The 12995-nt window shown below is 39.3% G+C and overlaps 1 long non-coding RNA gene across 1 annotated transcript; it reads right to left on the bottom strand.

Moving 5' to 3' along the window:
• Nucleotides 1-454: 454 nt before the first annotated feature.
• LOC134929315 (uncharacterized) lies at nt 455-12277 on the bottom strand. The gene is made up of 3 exons (XR_010178462.1): nt 12188-12277; nt 6363-6756; nt 455-1912 (listed from the first exon to the last, which is right to left on the bottom strand). It is a non-coding gene; the product is annotated as an uncharacterized LOC134929315 (long non-coding RNA).
• Nucleotides 12278-12995: the final 718 nt, after the last annotated feature.

The raw sequence follows: 12995 nt of genomic DNA on the forward strand, positions 1-12995 counted from the left end.
CCCAGGGTAAGAGTGGCTTGGTGAGGGGATGCAGAACTTTGGGATAATGTGGGGGAGATGGAAATGCAGCATGGGGTCATTGGGGAGAGAGACTGTGGGGTGTATGGAAGAAAGGAGAGAGGGAGACAGACTGTGGTGTGTATGGGGGAGGACGGAGAGAAATACATATTGATATATTTATATAAATAAATTTATATATTTTTATTTATTAACAGTTTCCTTTTATAGCACAGCAAATTCTGTTGCATATATATGTGTGTAAATAATAATCTAAAGAGGCCCCAGAGATATCACTGTATAATAATCTGAAGGGGCCCCAAGATTTCTGTTGCTGGCCCTGTGTGCACACAATGCGAGCAACATTGCAGCCCCAGATCTGCGTATACACAGATGTAAAAGCATTGGAGGTGTACATTGTTAGGGATATTCTATTTGTCTAGCAATATCCTTCAGTTGTCTGATGATTCTTGTACCAGCTGCTTGGAGTCAGAAATCAAGACACAAACGCGGTATCTATGTCAAAGCTGATTCTGAGCTGTGCTCGTTTACTTTCTAGAGGTTTTTATGGCCAAGTTTCACATAATGAAAACATAATGAATACGTCACAAAGGGTAATAACTACAAATTTCTACAGAACAATACAGAACATTTTTAGCAACATTACAAATTTCTTAGTCTCTTAGTATAGGGAAATTGGGTGGAACACCTCTCCAATGCGTGGAGATGGCTGCCTTAACCGTGTAGACCAAGAGGTATGGGCGTAACTCTATCCCGTATGAAACAACAGTATGCAAAAAATAGGTAAACACTGTACTGGGCGCCAAATGACAATGAATAAACAGTGGAGTGAGAAAGTGGGGAAATGTTCAAAATATATTGAGTGGACGTCCCTTTAAAATACTTGCAATCAGGCGTGTAAGATATTCTCTGATTTCCTCATATATATCGTCTGGCAGTCTCGATGAGAATCCAATTTGTGATGTCATAAAAAGGAAAAGAGGAATATCTAGTGTAATACTGTTTTATTCCTTTTTAAAATAGCATGAATTTTTCATACAGATGGATCCTTTTCAATAAAAACAAAGTGTATTTTTATCCTAAATGGAGCACATACAGCATAAAGGACACTAGCAGAGCTGCATATAGAGAATGCAATTACCAGATAGTTGGAGGATAGATATCCTCAGACCAGCGTGTTTTTAGTCACCAGATAGCCTCCCGGGAAATGGCGTTCTGGGTTTGTCCGGCAATAGCTCCTTCCACAAACAGCAAAGCGAATGTCCCCAGCTGTGCCAACGCGTTTCAGGCCTTACTAGGCCCTTTCTCAAGGCTAATATGCTCCCCTTGTGTGTTACAATCCTTTTATTCCTCTATTGGCCAATCATAATGTTAATTTAGCAAGTGATAGCACCTGCGTTAAAGATGGCTCCCTCCAACAGTTGATTCATGTTGTCATGGCAACCACTTCCGGTTGAAACCCCATATTAAAAATTCACAATGAATAAAAAATATACAGACCATTACAAAGCCATCACATTCCCTTTCCGTTTCCCCATTAGTGTCCATTTTCTTTGCGCTCGGTGCTTGGCTCTGATGCGTGTTGTTCCTCGCCATTTGTGGTTGCCCGGTAACCACAAAACAGTCCCATTGGATGAGCGGTCCGTCACTTCCGCTCGTTGACTAGTGCGTCATTTGACGACTTCCGGCTGTGCTGTGCCTCCGAGCGGTCCGTCTTCCCGCGTTGTTTATACTTCCGCCCTCCAGTGCGCTCCCGGATATTCCCCTTCCTAACGTGTTTGTTAGGTTGCCTAGGCAACCGAGTCCCGGTCATAATCAGTCCCGCTCGTCTATATCATTCGGCAGAGAGTTACCGGCAGTGAAAGTTATTAATGTCCATTCCATGTTATGATACCTAATTGATTAAAAAAATATATAAGTGGCCCCACAATACGGATAATTTTTTTCTCACAGGTTATTCATAAAATAAAAATTCCATGATAGTATAATAAATCAATAGCATGTGAATTAAACCTTAATTTGAAAAATAAAAAGGAGAAGTGATGTTTAGAAGAGGTGTGGGGTAGCCATTCATAAAAACCATTTCACTTCAAAATCTGAGTTCAATCCCTTCGGTATGAGTGTATTATATTTGTAAATTAATTGCATTTCTTTTTTAGCTAATAATTTGTGGGTGGATTTTTGGCGTTGGTTACCTTCCACTCGATTTAGCCCTACAAATCTCAAAATGTGGGCTGGATCGCAATTATGGTTCTTTTTGAAGTGGTTGGAGAGTGCGTGGGTATCTAGGCCTTTTTTTATGTTTCTCACGTGTTCACTTACACGTATTTTGAGAGGCCTTGATGTCCTGCCTATATAGAACATGTGGCATGAACATTCTATGGCGTACACAACGTTTTTAACGTTGCAAGTTATAAAATCATTGATTTTATGTGGTGTCCCATTTATTTCTAATTGTTCTAACTTTTTTCCACTGTCGGTCTTAATTGTCTTACACCCTATACATGATCCACATCGATGGAAGCCTCTAGTGTTGATCTGTCCCTTTTTCTTCAATGGAGGGAGATCACTTCTAACCAAATTGCTACTTATATTGGGGGCTTTTTTATATATAAACACTGGTCTATCCGGCAAGATCCCAGTCAGTACCGGGTCTTTTTTCAAGATGTTCCAATGTTTCTTGATGGAATGTTCCAAGGATTTATGTTGTGTGCTATAACTCGTTATAAATGCATAATCAAAACGGTTGGATTCCCCCCCAGATGGTATTTTGTCTTTCAGTAGTTCTTCCCTCTTGATTCCTAGTGTTTGTTCCTTGATCTTCCTAACATGTTCAGTTTCATAGCCGCTCCCTTTAAATCTTTTTTCCAGTTGTGTTGCCTGTTGTGCGAAAATTGGATCCTCAGAGCAGTTTCGTCTAATTCTTTTGAACTGACTATTGGGTATTGATTGTAGCCAGTTAGAGTGATGGCAGCTGTTCCTGTTGATATAGGTTTGGGAATCTGTTGGTTTTGTATAAGTTTTTGTATATAAATTACCATCCTTGATGTAAAGTGTGATGTCCAAAAAGTCTACACTTTCCGAGCTAATAAGGAAGGTAAGGTTAATGTTATATGGATTATTGTTGAGGTATACGCAGAATCTTTCTAGTTCGTCTCTTCCTCCTCTCCATATAAAGATAATATCATCGATGTAACGTTTCCAGGTCACCAGGTTCGCCCCGAATGGGTTGGGTTCCCAGATGTGGTCTGACTCCCATTTCCCCATAAACAAATTAGCGTAACTCGGGGCGAACCTGGTGCCCATTGCCGTCCCGACTTTTTGGAGATAGAAGTCTCCGTCGAACATGAAATAGTTGTTTGTTAAGATGAAGCGTACTGATTCAACCACGAAGTTTTGTAAATTAATATCCATCTCGCTCTTGTTAAGAAATTCGGAGACTGCTTCTATTCCAACATCGTGGTCTATGATCGTGTATAGAGACTTAACATCTGCTGTGATGAGCAGCATCCCATCCTCCCAGATCACGGTGGGTAGATGGTTAAGTAGATCTTTGGTATCCTTCAGATGCGATCTATTTGTTAGTACCAAAGGTTGTAAATGATAATCAATCATTTCGGATAGGTTAGCTGTAATGGATTCAATCCCTGATACAATAGGGCGTCCTGGTGGATGTTGTGCATCCTTATGTATCTTGGGGAGAAGATAAATAACTGGTATTGTAGGTTCTTTGTTGTAGATAAATTCTTGTTCTTTTTCGCTGAGAACTTTCAAGGTCCCATATTTTTTTGTCATGATCTCTAGTTTTTCCTGGATTTTAGATGTTGGGTCGGCTCTTAGTTTATGGTAGGTAGTTCTATCTGCCAGATGGAGTGTAACTTCATTGACATACCATGACCTATCCATAACGACGACCCCCCCGCCTTTATCGGCAGGTTTGATGACAAGTTCCGTGTTCGTTTTAAGGGATTTGAGGGCCGTTCTCTCCTTAAAGGTCAGATTACATTTCACTCTACGTGTATTCATCTCTCTTATGTCATCCTGAACAAGTGTTGAGAATGTCTCCAGGCAATTCCCTTTCATGTGTTGTGGATAAAACACTGATCTCGGCCTGAAGGGAGTATTTGGCGCAAGTTCAAGATTTCCTAATTCATGTACTGTTTCTTTGGTTAGAAAGAATTTTTTTAAACAGAGTTTGCGTATAAACTTCTGTACGTCTATAAACGTAGAGAACTTGTCTAATGTGGTGGTAGGGGCGTACTTCAAGCCCTTCTCTAATACAGACATCTCGGGTTTAGATAATGTGTGGGAACTGATGTTGAATATCTTAGTCCTTCCTGTTTCTTCATCTTCTTTAACAGTGGTTGTGGTGGAGGTACCATCATCCTCCTCCTGTTGGTTCCTGGGCTGAGAAGTATTCGCCCTCTTCTTCCGGTGTGTTTTATCCCTTGCTTTTTTGACTCTCATGCGTTTTTTGTGGATTCCCCCCCTTTTTCCCCTGTGTGTTGGTTTCAATGTGTTCATCTCTGGTAGGTCCGTGGACCTCTCCTCTCTAAAAAATGATTCCCTCTTTCGTCGGCATCCAAGCGTCCGAATCTGTTACGTTGTTGTAGTGGTGTAGCATATCTCTGTGTTTCATACCTTTCCCATCTTTGGTTTCTCCCCCCATTGTTGGGTTCGATATGGTACATCGTGGTGGGGGATCCATTTCTTCTCCATCTCTGGTTGAGGGTGGTATTTCTATCTTGTCGATCATTCCTTGTGTCTCGCTGTCTCCCAGGTCTCCTTTCCCGATCAATTGTGTGTCTATACACCTGTTCCTCTCTAGTAGACCTTCTCCTAGTTTTGTTTTCTTCCCATGTAGTTCTATTCCCTAGTTTTTTATTTGGTCTAGGAGGGGTGGGGCTTCTTATTTCCCTGACGTCCTGTTCTATTTCTTCCTCGTAAATTGATCTCTCACTCTTTTGCTTTTTGTCCCTGATGAATTTTCTTATTTTTCTATCTATTAGGGTCTTCTCCACTTTTTTAATGTTCGATTCTATCCTTTTTTCCAAATCCTTATAATCGTTTAGATCGGTATAAGGAGTAACCAAGTCCCTATATAATTTAATTTCACCGTCTAGTTTTTCTAATTCTCTCCTTCTTTCCTCCACTATTAAATTCATTAGTGAGAAGGAACAGTCGTTGATAATCTTTTCCCATTCCTCCTTGAACTCTCCTGATGAACTGTCAAAGGAGGCTTGTTTGTTTATTTGAAGTCCCCTTGGGATTATCTGGTTTTTAATATATTTTTCCAGCATTACTGTTTCCCACCAGATTTTATTCTCCTTGATTAGAGTTTTTTCTAATTTCTTCATAATATCTTCTAGGCTTTCATCTAATAGTTCAATGTGTTCCCCATCATCTTTAAATAGATTATCCAGGGTGGATCTCCTGTGCTCTCTATAATTAAACATCGTCACCGCAGCACTTTAAGGGGTTGTTCCCTGAGAAACTGATAATTACTTCTGTCAAGGAAATTGGGTGGAACACCTCTCCAATGCGCGGAGATGGCTGCCTTAACCGTGTAGACCAAGAGGTATGGGCGTAACTCTATCCCGTATGAAACAACAGTATGCAAAAAATAGGTAAACACTGTACTGGGCGCCAAATGACAATGAATAAACAGTGGAGTGAGAAAGTGGGGAAATGTTCAAAATATATTGAGTGGACGTCCCTTTAAAATACTTGCAATCAGGCGTGTAAGATATTCTCTGATTTCCTCATATATATCGTCTGGCAGTCTCGATGAGAATCCAATTTGTGATGTCATAAAAAGGAAAAGAGGAATATCTAGTGTAATACTGTTTTATTCCTTTTTAAAATAGCATGAATTTTTCATACAGATGGATCCTTTTCAATAAAAACAAAGTGTATTTTTATCCTAAATGGAGCACATACAGCATAAAGGACACTAGCAGAGCTGCATATAGAGAATGCAATTACCAGATAGTTGGAGGATAGATATCCTCAGACCAGCGTGTTTTTAGTCACCAGATAGCCTCCCGGGAAATGGCGTTCTGGGTTTGTCCGGCAATAGCTCCTTCCACAAACAGCAAAGCGAATGTCCCCAGCTGTGCCAACGCGTTTCAGGCCTTACTAGGCCCTTTCTCAAGGCTAATATGCTCCCCTTGTGTGTTACAATCCTTTTATTCCTCTATTGGCCAATCATAATGTTAATTTAGCAAGTGATAGCACCTGCGTTAAAGATGGCTCCCTCCAACAGTTGATTCATGTTGTCATGGCAACCACTTCCGGTTGAAACCCCATATTAAAAATTCACAATGAATAAAAAATATACAGACCATTACAAAGCCATCACATTCCCTTTCCGTTTCCCCATTAGTGTCCATTTTCTTTGCGCTCGGTGCTTGGCTCTGATGCGTGTTGTTCCTCGCCGTTTGTGGTTGCCCGGTAACCACAAAACAGTCCCATTGGATGAGCGGTCCGTCACTTCCGCTCGTTGACTAGTGCGTCATTTGACGACTTCCGGCTGTGCTGTGCCTCCGAGCGGTCCGTCTTCCCGCGTTGTTTATACTTCCGCCCTCCAGTGCGCTCCCGGATATTCCCCTTCCTAACGTGTTTGTTAGGTTGCCTAGGCAACCGAGTCCCGGTCATAATCAGTCCCGCTCGTCTATATCATTCGGCAGAGAGTTACCGGCAGTGAAAGTTATTAATGTCCATTCCATGTTATGATACCTAATTGATTAAAAAAATATATAAGTGGCCCCACAATACGGATAATTTTTTTCTCACAGGTTATTCATAAAATAAAAATTCCATGATAGTATAATAAATCTAGAGGTTTTTATGGCCAAGTTTCACATAATGAAAACATAATGAATACGTCACAAAGGGTAATAACTACAAATTTCTACAGAACAATACAGAACATTTTTAGCAACATTACAAATTTCTTAGTCTCTTAGTATAGGGAGTTGTATCCTTTAGTTGTTATCAGTGTTCCCTCAAGGTTGGATGGATGAAACATTCCACTTCTAATTACTGGGACTTGCTGGCATAGAGACATGTCTGTTTTTTTGAGAACATATCTGCTATAAACTGCTTAAGGTTCAAAACACACATATATTTCTTATATTTGATTTGCAAGCATCAAATTTAACCCTTACAACATAAACATTGAGTTTACATGCATGTCTGAATTAGGTCCAACAGTAAAAGTGAATATACACATTTATTACTGTGCATGCAATGCAGGAGCATATACTTTACAGTTGACTTGCATGCACTTGCATAGCACCAGGTCTATTATTTATAGCTTCTTTATGTAAAGTGACTTTGAGGTAAGGTTTGGTGTCCGTTTAACCCAAAAGGCAATCTGATGGACATTAGATATACTAATGTGGCAATGATGCTACATAAAGTTGGCAGTGAAAATATGCATCACACTCAAGCGATTCCAGAGCTGCAATGTGGGTTTTATAAATTACCAAGGAGCAAAGAATGAACTAAGTGTCACTGTCAGTCCGGTTTACATTTTCATTTATTTTTTGCAAATCTAATTCACTGATTTCCCCAAAGATGTGTTAATAGCTGTACTAAGACCCAGAGGGTGGGATGAAAAATGTCCTGTTGACATTTAAATTGGCACTACTTTAAAATAGGAATCTGCCACCCAGGGGCAATAAGTGATATGTGTACGTCCAGATTAAATGTATCTCTTTGAGTTTTATTGACTCCCCCCTAAGGGAGAAAGAACAGTTTAAATTCTTACCTATTAAATTAATTTTAGCTACCTGCAGGGCTAGAATATTGCTAAGTGTATTGATTTGAACCTTCCTTCACTGAGAAAATAATACAGGACTGACAGTGGGATGTAAGCTGTGATTTACTTGCACTTTTGCATGAACAAGTGCGCTACAGTATTTAAAAGCAAACAAAATAAACATTACTTCTGTATTATATGTCTTTATAATAAACTACTTTTACTAAAAGAACAGCTGAGTGAAGGATTACAAGAAGAACAATCATTCTTACACATGCAGTATATACCACAGTGTGAAAAAAGATTCACAGTAAATATTCAGTTATTACTTTTCAAAAAGTTTTACCAGCACACAATACAGACAATTACAGCTTCCTTGTGGTTTCCATAAAATATTTTAATTCATACTGCTTCTTTCCAAAAATTACTGACATTTGGGAGTTACTCTTTTAGCTTCCTTGGGGGATGTTTAATATAACATAATTATCTCCTGAAAATGTGATATTTATGTTCTCTGTAGATGGAGATAAATATCTCCTCTCCAGTGGCAGCTGCAGAGTAGTCCACAATTCCAATACGGGAGCCACATCAACTGCCACCCCAAACACTGCCAGAAATTGCTGTTCTGGACCCATTGGCAGTTGGTGTGGCTCCCCTGTTTGAATTTTCCTCAAATTACGCCACACAGTAGGGCAACTTTATTCACATTATATCAAGCAATAGTGTCCCTTATTCACGTTACAGCACACAGTAGTAAAACTTTAACTTCTATATGTTACTCCTTACAGTAGTGCCCTTTATTCACATTACATCACACTGAATTGATCCTTATTCACATTACACCACACCATATTGCTTTTTATTCACATTAGACAACACATTAGTGCCATTTCTATACATTATGCCACACAGTAGAGCACCTTATACGCATAATGCCATATATTAGTAATGCATCTATACACATAATACCACACAGTAATGCCCCTTACACATATGACACACATTATTAATGTCCTTATAAACATAATGCACCTTACATATTAAACCAACCTTTATTAATGCACTTATACACATAATGTCCATTACACATATGCCGCACATTATTTATGCCCTTATACACATAATGACACACATAGTGCCCCTTACACATTTGCCGCACATTATTAATGCATTTATACACATGACACACATAGGGACCCTTACACATATGCCGAACACTACTGCACAACCAACCCACCCGCACACAGCACACATGGCCACTAACACTGTGACCTCTGCCTCTGCTTGGATACAGATGTGTCCTCATACATCTTGCCTCAATACACCATGCAGCAGGAGATGCCTGGCGTGAATCAGCTGGCAGCTCTGCTAACGTTGGGACCCTTTTTTGATGAAAATGCATCTTATTTGCATTACTATGTGGCTAGGATGCACAAGCAGATTCTGATTAAAATGATATGCGGCATGCCTATATTCTTCTGATAAAAATTATATGCAGCATGCCTACTGTATATTCTGTGTGCGACTGTGGCTATAGCTGCATATGAAATGCTACGTTACAGTGATTTCCAGGAATACACTGTAATGTAGCATTTCGTATGCAGATACAGCCTCAGTCACACACAGAATATAGGCATGCTGCATATCATTTCAATCAGCAGAAGGTGTTTGTGCCTTTAGGCATACCGAATGCCCTACGCATTTGCCTAGTTTGCCTGTGCCTAGGACCGGCTCTGCATACAGTACTTTGTCCATAAAGGGCTGTATATCTAGGTTTCATTACAAAAGCTGAATAGGATTGGTTGCTGTGGGCAACATCTCCATTTCTGAAAACACGCACTTTAGTTAATATACCCCTGAGAGGGGGAGATGTATCAAACATTTAATAGAGATAAAGAGGACTAGTCGCCAGTTAATTTGTAACTGTTATTCTAGAGACAGTGCTAGATAAACTATAACTAAAAGCTGATTGGTTGCATCTGGAAACTTCTCCACTTTATCTCTCTCAAAGGTTTTATACATTTCCACTTTAGTGTTTTACAGTAGCTCCATCCTCCTATTAGTTCCAAACCTCATTACCTCAGACTTTATGAAGTTCCTGTATCCTCATTTACAGTTCCTATTAACAGTTTATGTTTGGGGAGTGCGATATGCATGTGGTACTAGAATAGCACAATACCTCCTGGTCACTTATAGCAACATACATGAAAAAGAAATGGAAGAAATATTGAAAGAAGCATTTTTTGCTGGAATTATGAACTAGAAAGAATTTAAATACCTACTTCCAGATCATCCAGTACTACCAGTATCTTACATTCTACCCAAAATCCGTAAGGACCTGAAGGATCCACTGGGAAGACCTATATGGACAGGAATCAACTCACTGACAAGCAACATTTCCAAATACATTAACCAATTCTTGCAACCTCTGACAGGCAACCAGAAAAGCCAAACTAAAAGACTCCATGCATATCCTTGAAGTTGTGGAAGACATTACTTGGGAGTAAAACTTCAGTAACATGAGACAATTTATCTCTGTATAGCATAACCAACTGCAATAAAGGATGTTAGTACATCAATATAACATTAAAGGAGAAGATCGATATCCCATTGAATCAGATCTAATTCATAACTGAAGCAGAAGACTTCATTCTGAGTTATTCTAAGATAACGATTAAGAGGAAACTCTTCATACAAATAGGAAATGTCTACTGGTATCTAATAACAAAAAGAAAGACATCAATTCCTATCAGGAATTGGCTTTCATTACATGATACACCAATCAAAAATTAGATAATCAGAAAAATATTGACCCACACATATAAAAGATAAATACCTGAATGATAATTTTACCTATAAATTACCTACATCTATCAGACTTATCTCCCTTTTTCAGGGATACATATATCCCAGCAGACGGGCTACACCAACAGCGGCATCCCATCTGCCGGAATCCCGGCAGCGAGGCAGTTAGTCCCCTCACTTCACTCGCCACAAGTTCCAGTCCCACTCTGTTGGTGGCGTGGACCCACCAACTGTGTGGGGTATCCGTTCAGATGATCGACAGTGTTAAGGTTGACACTCATTAAGTCGACCACCATTGATCGACATTGACATGGTCGACATGGACAAATGGTTGACACATGAAAATGGTCAACATGAAAAGGTTGACATGGCTTTTTTTTTTTAAAAATAGATTTTTAACTTTTTTATATTTTACCATGCACGTGGACTACGATTGGGAATAGTAACTTGTGCTGAACGCAGCGGTAGCGGAGCGAGGCGCCTTGCCCGCAGCTCGCGAGCCATGCAAGGGGACACGGTACACTAACTGGGATTCCTGGTCATGTTACGGAAAAAAATGACACCAAAAACAGTTAAAAAATCTATGTGAACCTTTTCATGTGTCTACCATTTTCATGTGTTGACCATTTGTCCATGTTGACCATGTCAGTGTCGACCAATAGTGGTTGACCTAATGACTGTCAACCTTAACATTGCTGACCATTCATACTGGAACCCTGAGTGGGAATACCAAGCATTTCTCGGATTCCAGCTGTATTTCATCAACTGTCTGGATTCCGGCATTATACTACCTTATATCTTTTTTAATCCTGACCAGGAGTTTGAGATGTTTAGCAAGCAGAGTAGCTGTGTCCACTTTCACTAGAGCAAATCATGAGTCTCCCAGCCTCTGATGCTTTCCCAAATTGGCAGCCATATCAGGAGTCTCCACAATGAATGTCATTAAACTATCCAAACAGAGGACACCAGTACCAACACATACATCAATCTTTGTCCTTAACGCATTTTTCCACCTCTATAGTTGATCACCAACTTCCTCAGAAGGAAATAGGTTCTATTCCCATTCGGTTGGTGGCATACACCCACCAACCGATTGGGAATACCGAGTATTTGCCAAGATTCCAGCCGTCAGTATTTCACCGGCTTTCGGGATTCCTGCGTCAGTCTCCTGATCGCCTGGATTCCGACAGCCGATATATTGACTGCATCCCCTTTTTCACACCAACACCACACCATCTCTGTTCTTCTGTATAAGGTTTGCACACCAAGGATTCGATTTACCTAAAATAGCAAACGGTCCATAAAAGAAGTGGTTTGTAAAATATGCAGGTAATGTAGGTAATGAATCAATAGATAAGAGTCTGTTTCAACAGACATTTGCAGAAATTCAGACCTTTCATTTATAGTATCTCTGCTGACTGATGTGACATAAAAACAGACTTTAGTTTAACGTAAATTCATCATTTACTGTATAAGTGCTTAGAACTATAAAACTATAAGAGTTGTACTAAAAAGAAACCACTGCCGAGTTTCTCATAGTCACTAATTCTGCCAGCTTGAAGCATTTGTTATATAAGCAGGGGTATGAATGTAACAAACCTTGAAGCGTCTTGATTACTGCAAAACTACATCACAGAACTTCTTCACAGTCAGTGTTTCTACTTTATTAAAACAAAGATAAGTTAATGTTCATAAATATGAAGTGTGTAGATAAAAATGAGTCACACCAGATTAAAATTAATGAAGTGAAACCTTTAACAGTGGCATAGAGAGGGGACCAGCTCCTGAGAGATCTGGAGGGCGAGCTGTGAGATCAAGACACTGAAATAGAAAAATGTTCTAAGTGTCCAGAAATGAGGCTACTATTTGTATCTCTTACTGGTCATGTACTTTAGTCTGTATATTTTTCTTTTTAAATAAATGGGCAAATCTATAGACACAAATTACATGCTAAGCATTAATTAACACTTTTCAGTATACTATTTTATGGGAATTGTAGACACTGTAGTAATGTATGATTCATAAATACAGCATTTATAATTAAAATTAATTCATACAAATAAACAAGTAAAACAGCAGGAAGTCTGAAAATAACCTCGGTGAGAAAAAGAAAAAGCTGCAATTAAGAGAAGACATAATAACTTTGCTAAAAAGAAATAAAGCAGTGCAAACATACAGTACTAGCTGTTCTATCCGTTCTTCTCACCGGAGTTTCTGATTTTCACAGTTGTAAATATAAATGAGTGTTAAAAATTTGGTAAATCTATAGAGATATAAATTGGAGACGTCTTAATGTAAGTAAGTATTAATCCATGGTTCTTGGTGTTACTTGAATAGCACCCATAGCAGATACGGAAAAAAGGTGACAGGACCATTTTTGTAGTTTATTAAATTCTACACACTGGAG

Source organism: Pseudophryne corroboree, chromosome 5, assembly GCF_028390025.1.
Source record: "Pseudophryne corroboree isolate aPseCor3 chromosome 5, aPseCor3.hap2, whole genome shotgun sequence".
NCBI lineage: Eukaryota > Metazoa > Chordata > Amphibia > Anura > Myobatrachidae > Pseudophryne > Pseudophryne corroboree.